This window comes from Leucoraja erinacea, chromosome 5 (assembly GCF_028641065.1).
Source record: "Leucoraja erinacea ecotype New England chromosome 5, Leri_hhj_1, whole genome shotgun sequence".
Taxonomy (NCBI): Eukaryota; Metazoa; Chordata; class Chondrichthyes; order Rajiformes; family Rajidae; genus Leucoraja; species Leucoraja erinaceus.
In genome coordinates, this window is record NC_073381.1 from 31523482 (window position 1) to 31529950 (window position 6469).

At 42.0% G+C, this 6469-nt stretch overlaps 1 pseudogene; it reads left to right on the top strand.

Annotated features, from left to right (window-relative positions):
* Nucleotides 1-3921: 3921 nt before the first annotated feature.
* Nucleotides 3922-4032, top strand: LOC129697751 (U2 spliceosomal RNA; annotated as a pseudogene).
* The last annotated feature ends 2437 nt before the right edge of the window (nucleotides 4033-6469 follow it).

The window sequence follows — 6469 nt, forward strand, 5'->3', positions numbered from 1 at the left end:
ATTTTAACTAAAATTGCCCCACAGAGCAAGCAGCAACTATATTGCACAGCAATCCAGCTGATGCATGTTCTTTTTAATTGTTGACAAATGGATGAAAGCTCAAGCTGTATATATGTCCTTTTATTTCTGTTTTGGCCAATTCCTTATCACACGAACCTTTTGCATCTTCTAGCTCCATGGATTTTTTTGTGTTTTGTGTAAGAAAGCATAGAACTAAACAAGCTGGGAGGTTTATAAAAGTCTCATGCAAGGATACACAAACGCATGAAGCAAATTTAGCGTATTTTAATTAAAGTTAATTAATTCAATACAAAGTACGTGAAGGATAAGCATGCTTTAGTCAAACTATCTTTATCCTGAGCCCATCTCTTGCAGTTTCCTCTTAACTTCCAAATAATGGTGTTGATTGAGATTGATCTTGTTGAAGTACTCTGAGTGTTTAAGTCGTCAAAATTTGGAACAGAATCGGCAGCAATGATGAGCAGTAGGTGAAAGTACTTTTCTGCAGTAAATGTATTTGCCCAAAACTGCTCACAACTTTCTCAGCATTTTAGTTATCATCCAAAACTCTACAAGTCAATGTTGGTTCCATGTTTAAAGCGTTCTTGCACTGAATTAAAGATTTTCAAGGCTTTTTGTGTCCATATTCGGTTTAAACCAGCATTTGCAGTTCTTTCTTACACTTCCCAAGGCAGTGCAGTCCACAGAATTGTATTGTCCCCAAGTGCTGGTCTTTCAGAAGGAGAGATAATCATTCCCATGAGTTGTTTTTCTAATTATTTACTTGCAATGCCACTTGCCAGTTGCCTCTGCATGTTACATGGCTAGGGATATGTACCAAGAATAAATAGTGGAGTGCGGAGGTTAGCATGCTTTGGGATCATTCTTCTGTCGGCTCTTAGATGGGGACCAAATGTGCATCTGCCCTCTATTGTAACTGCTGCTGTACTTCCCTCAATTTCATGCTAATTGATACAATTATAATTCCTACGTCTCAAACATCCCTCTTAATTATTTGAGCTCTTCAGTTCAAATATGTATCATTCTCCTTAAACTAAATTGCCACATGGCTAATGCAGGATTAATTTTTGGAAACATTTAGGAGCTCTCCAGCCACAGAAATCAATGAATCTCACATTTTTTTAATCTCAACCTGTGTTTCACCACCTGATCAAAATTCAGAATTGATCAAAATTCCCTATTTAGATGGTTCCAGCTCCAGAGAGCTTCGTTTGTTTTGACCCTGCATCAAAATTCTTGGCAGCCTGTGGGTTCCTTCGCTGTATAGAGGAAATAATTAGATGGGTCCCCTTTTAATAACTTTCTCTAAGTTTACTCCATTGCCCAATGGCCCACATTTTCCTGGAAAGTGTGTTTGTTTTTCTTGAGATTTTGTGTCACTTTACTTATTTTTAATTTGGATTGTAATTGATCATCAAATCTGTAAACAAAGGATGTCAATTGTTGTTTGTAAAGCATCAACATCATTTAACTTTCCAAACTCAATGAATCAATTATTTGGAAGCACAAGAGATGGCAGATTCTTGAGCAACACATAAACTGATAGACGAGTGCAGCATCCTCTATCAGTCAAGCAGCATCTGTGGAGGGAGGATGGATGAGGTCTCAAGTCGGGATCTATTCAAGAATAGATCTAATAATGGAAAAATCCATTCTCATTCACCTTTTACCTTGTAAAAGGAATGTAAACACATGTTATTTTGTCTTGTTCCATGTTGCCTCACAACAGCACACTAGTTTTTTTCTATGATTATCTGTGCTACTTCTGTTAGTTATGTTCCTTATTATAATGCCTGATTCACCAAATGGAAAGGAATTTGTATTTTACTTCGGAGTCATGTGAGTGACTACATGAAGAACCCGCTAGTATGCTTGCGTGTCATTATCGCTACACGCATTGCAACGAGTCATTGGGGGAGGAAGGACGTTCCTCCCAAACGGCAGGTTTTTGGAAACCTGCAACAGTAGGTAAGAAAGCTTTGTTTCTTTTTTGCTTACCTTTGTTTCCAGGAAGGCTGTGGAAAGCTGGCGGGGGAGAGCTGCTATGTAGGAGCAGGCAGCCAGCAACGGCCGGTGGCACGACGGTCTCCCTTGGCGGGAGCGGGTGCGACTTTAGCTCCAGCAGGTGTACGGGTCGCCGACAGCCGGTGGAGCACTCCGGAGCCGTCGGTCTGACGACTCGGGAAACAGCCCAGGGACCTACAGGGTAAGGAGCGCTGCATGGGTCCGTGGGGCTGAGAGACTGGAGGTAGCGGCGAGCGGTCGGTGCCCGTGAGCACCGGGTACGCGTTGGAGCTGCTGGGCCTGCGTCGCGAGCGGCCAGTTCCCCGAGAGGACTTGCACCGCGTTGGAGCACTGCAGGCCCAATTAAGGAAGGAGCGGCACAGTGGGGAGCACTGCACCGCGTTAAGACCACCTTACCTGCGGTTGCGAGCGGCCAGCTCCCCGAGCGGACTGAACTGCGTTGGAGCACCGCAGGCTAACGGTAGACGGGCGGCTCAGTGCCGTGAGCACTGCACCGCGCTTTGGAGCACCGCAGGCCAATGGCACTACAGGGAATTCAGTGCCCGTGAGCACTGCGACGCGTAGACACTGCGGGACCTGCACCTGCGAGAACATACCGCGTTTGCAGCGATGCAGGTCCAAAAAAGAGAAGAGCAAATCCTCGAGTGGGTAAGTTCCATAGCAGCACCTTATACAGGGCTGTATCTCACTTCCACAATTATAGGGAAGTGCTGGAGGAAAAGACAGACTTAGGGAGAAGGAAGCAGCACCTTTTCTTAGGGCTATAATCATGCCTCTCCCTCCAGTAGTCTCTTTTGCCAGAAGAGTGCTGGGGTCAAGTCCAGGGCAAACCCTGGACAGGTAAACAGATTTAAGAGCTATAATAATGAGGTGATGCTTTTTCTAAGTCACAAAGTACATAGAGTGCATTATTGGTCTTTTCCTGATAGAAATACAGGAATACTTATGTTGTGACTGAAGGATTTAGCAGTCCAAAAAATGTACTGACAAATTCCATTCCCATCTGGGAAGTCACATGGGATGTCTGTCTATGTTTCAGGGGGAACAACAGTACAGCTGTGAGTAAAGCTAACTGGGAAAGATCTACAAACCAGGTTAGAAACCAGCATAGACCATATGTTCTCTCTCTACTGCAGGGGCAAACATTAGCTGACACCATAGCGGTCACTTGCCACTGGGGATTGTAAATCCTTGAATGTACTAAACTAATCAATTTATGCATCTGGCTACATCCAACCGGGATTGACACGGGCCTGTGTAAACCCAAAACCTCCTAGCAATATCTTTATTTGGAGGTGACCGATCTAGAAGGTCAAGGAGTTGGACAATGAAGCCAAATTGGAGCTCATCTAAACGTCCAAACATCATCCTCAAAGGTATCGCCCCTATATCTGAAGATGTGTACACCCACAACACACGGCCTTGGGGATCCAGATGAAAACAGTAAAACCAGAAGGAAGCAAGGAGGTTGGTGCGAGAAGACATCGAATAAATAATTTTTGACACTCGTATCTTAAACAGTATCCGGGGATACACAATAGAATTTTACAACACATAATTTTCTAGTCCAGCTGATATATCGAGAGAGGAATTTGGAGGAGAACACCAAATGGATATTGGGCTGCTGATTTTTGCTGGTATTTGCTGGTATTTGCTGGTATATGGTATTTGCTGATGTTTCTACACGATATGGAACACCAGATGCCGATCTACTCGTATCCAGACATAATCACCAATTACCAAATATGTCATATGGGATACAGACACTGGACATCAGCAACGGAGGGGTTTTAGCTGCATTGTAAGGGAAGAATTATTATCTACGCATTCCCTTCCTAACAAAATAGGATATGGCGCTTGACGCATCAAACATAGATCAGATCTCGGTTTTTTGGCCAAGATCAAGCATAATATCTGTTTTTTTTTATCAGTTTAAATATCTGATATGTCCCTTATCTAGGGACCATATATTAAAAATAAATAAATAAATAAAATAATACGATATATTCGTTAAGAACGGAAACCTTTTCTATTGTTAAGTATATTTGTTTTAAGAACGAAAATGGCAAGCATTGATTCAAAGGATGCTTACTATTTTCAGTACCCATAACAGGTGACCACGGACGTTATTTTATCTAATTGGATGGCTCAGCTCTAGCAGTAAAGAGCACTACCTAATGTGTTTACATTAGCACCTAGGTTTTTTACAAAATATAACAACCAGCCACACAATGGTAATGGCTTCTTTGGATGACATACTAATTGTGCGGGAACTTAGGACGGGCTGAACAAACGGTAACAGCCACTTAACAATTATTGGAAACTAGGATTCATTGTCCATCCAATTAAATCAAAATTAAAGCCTTCAAACAAATGGGATTATTTGGGGTTCACCAATAACTCAGTTCCTCATGTCAGTAACTTTGCCAACCTTAATAAAGGCATACAGCAAAATCATTGACATGAGGATAAACCATCCATCAGACTGGTAGCAAGAATTTTGGCAACAGGTGGTACTGGGAACATGGGTTTCCAGCCACATAATTCACACCCTTACATTATAAAGATTTACAGAGGGCCAAAATATGAGCTCTTAAAATTAATGGTGATCATTTCGATAGAATGATGAAGCCATACAGAAGCCATATTGGAACTAAATGGTGGAAAGATAACATTGGGCAATGCTCCAATCCTATCATTGTCAGCAACCAGTCTATGGTCCTACATATGCATTGCTATGCACTAGGATGGTGTGTTACCAATTCCATCTCCAGCTGTGGAGGAAGATGGAATACACAGGAAGCATCATTATTACTAACACTGGGCATAACTACCTGGAAATGTTGGGTGTTTTTCATGGCCTAAAGTCATGTTGCTCTGGAATATGTTAAACAGGTTATTAGATTATAAATTAACAATACTACTGTGGTAGCACATATCAACTGTGGTAGCACATGGGTGAAAGGGAATCTACATCATGTAACAATCTGGCCAACACAATTTGGGAACCTCATCAGTAGGGGTGTTTTTAATAGTACCACACTGGCCTACCCAACCATGATTCTCGGCGGTACTGGGAATGAGATTAGAACCATGCAGCACCATCCTAAACAGACGATGAAGAATGGGGAAAACCACCCGTGCCATGAACATATAAATCGCTTAAATCGTAGAGTCTGAAAGCGCTGCTATTACATCTGGGACTGACGGCCAGAGCAATGGACATGATCACAGCGGGCCACAGACAATCAACCTAAAGACAATGTCTAAAATACATAAACTAATGGGAGATGTGTTGCAACCATAATACATCATCCAGCCTGTTTGGCAGCTTTGTTAACCGACGGGGGGCTTAGTATTAGTGACATTAACTGTGCCAGAAGTGGTCCATCTACTTACCTATGGCAAGAGAACGGAACAACAGCTTATGGAGGACAATTTTATGGGAATTCCCCAAAGACCGAGTATTCCCAAATATGGGACATCAGCATCGTCTTAACGTTGTTAAAGAACTGGGCTCCAGCTACAGCGCTGTCATTACAGGTTTTGACATTTTTTCAAAACTATCATGCTGATGGCTTAGGTCACGGCACTAAGGACTCAGTCCCTACCAAATTAAGGCAGTTCACCTGGCAACTTACACTTCTATATTCAGGAATTAGGGAACAAAACAGACAGGGGTCAGCGGGCCTTAACATAACATTTTTAGATCCTACCCTACAGATGATTGACTGTTGTGAGACATCTACAAATATACATGGAACAAACCAAGACCATCAGTGGCACAGAAGAGGAACTTTTCATCAACTACAGACAGCCTCATTAAAGAATAACAGGCCAGGCCAGCTAAATGGCTAACATAGTATTGACCAAAGTTGGTGTAAACACTAACTGGGTTAAAATCTCACTCCATCAGGCTGCAGCAACGTCGGCAGCATTTAAATTGGAGGTTCCTATGGATAAAATCCTCAGGACTGCAGGATGGCCATCGGAAAGAACATTCTAAAGATTATAACAAACCAGTAATGGAAACTGGAATTTTTTCAGAAACATTGTTAAGTTTCTATACCATAATTTACCCCAAAAAACAGGGGCTATCAATTATTATTAACTTTATGGTTATTTATATATATCATATTGATGTTTAATATGTTATCACTATTCTCCCCAAAACCAAGGCAGACGTGATGATGGACTCGTTCCACGGCTTGAATCACAGAGCTTTGAAATCTTCATGTAGTCACTCACGTGACTCCGAAGTAAAATAGTAAGATTAAACGAGAACTTACCAGTTCGAAGTTTGATCTGTATTTTATGAGGAGTAACGTTGAGGGAATACATGCCCTCCGCTCCCACCCTTGATCATAAACACGACTGGTATCTTTTCTCTAATCTTACTATGCTTAAGTCATTACAGGTATCT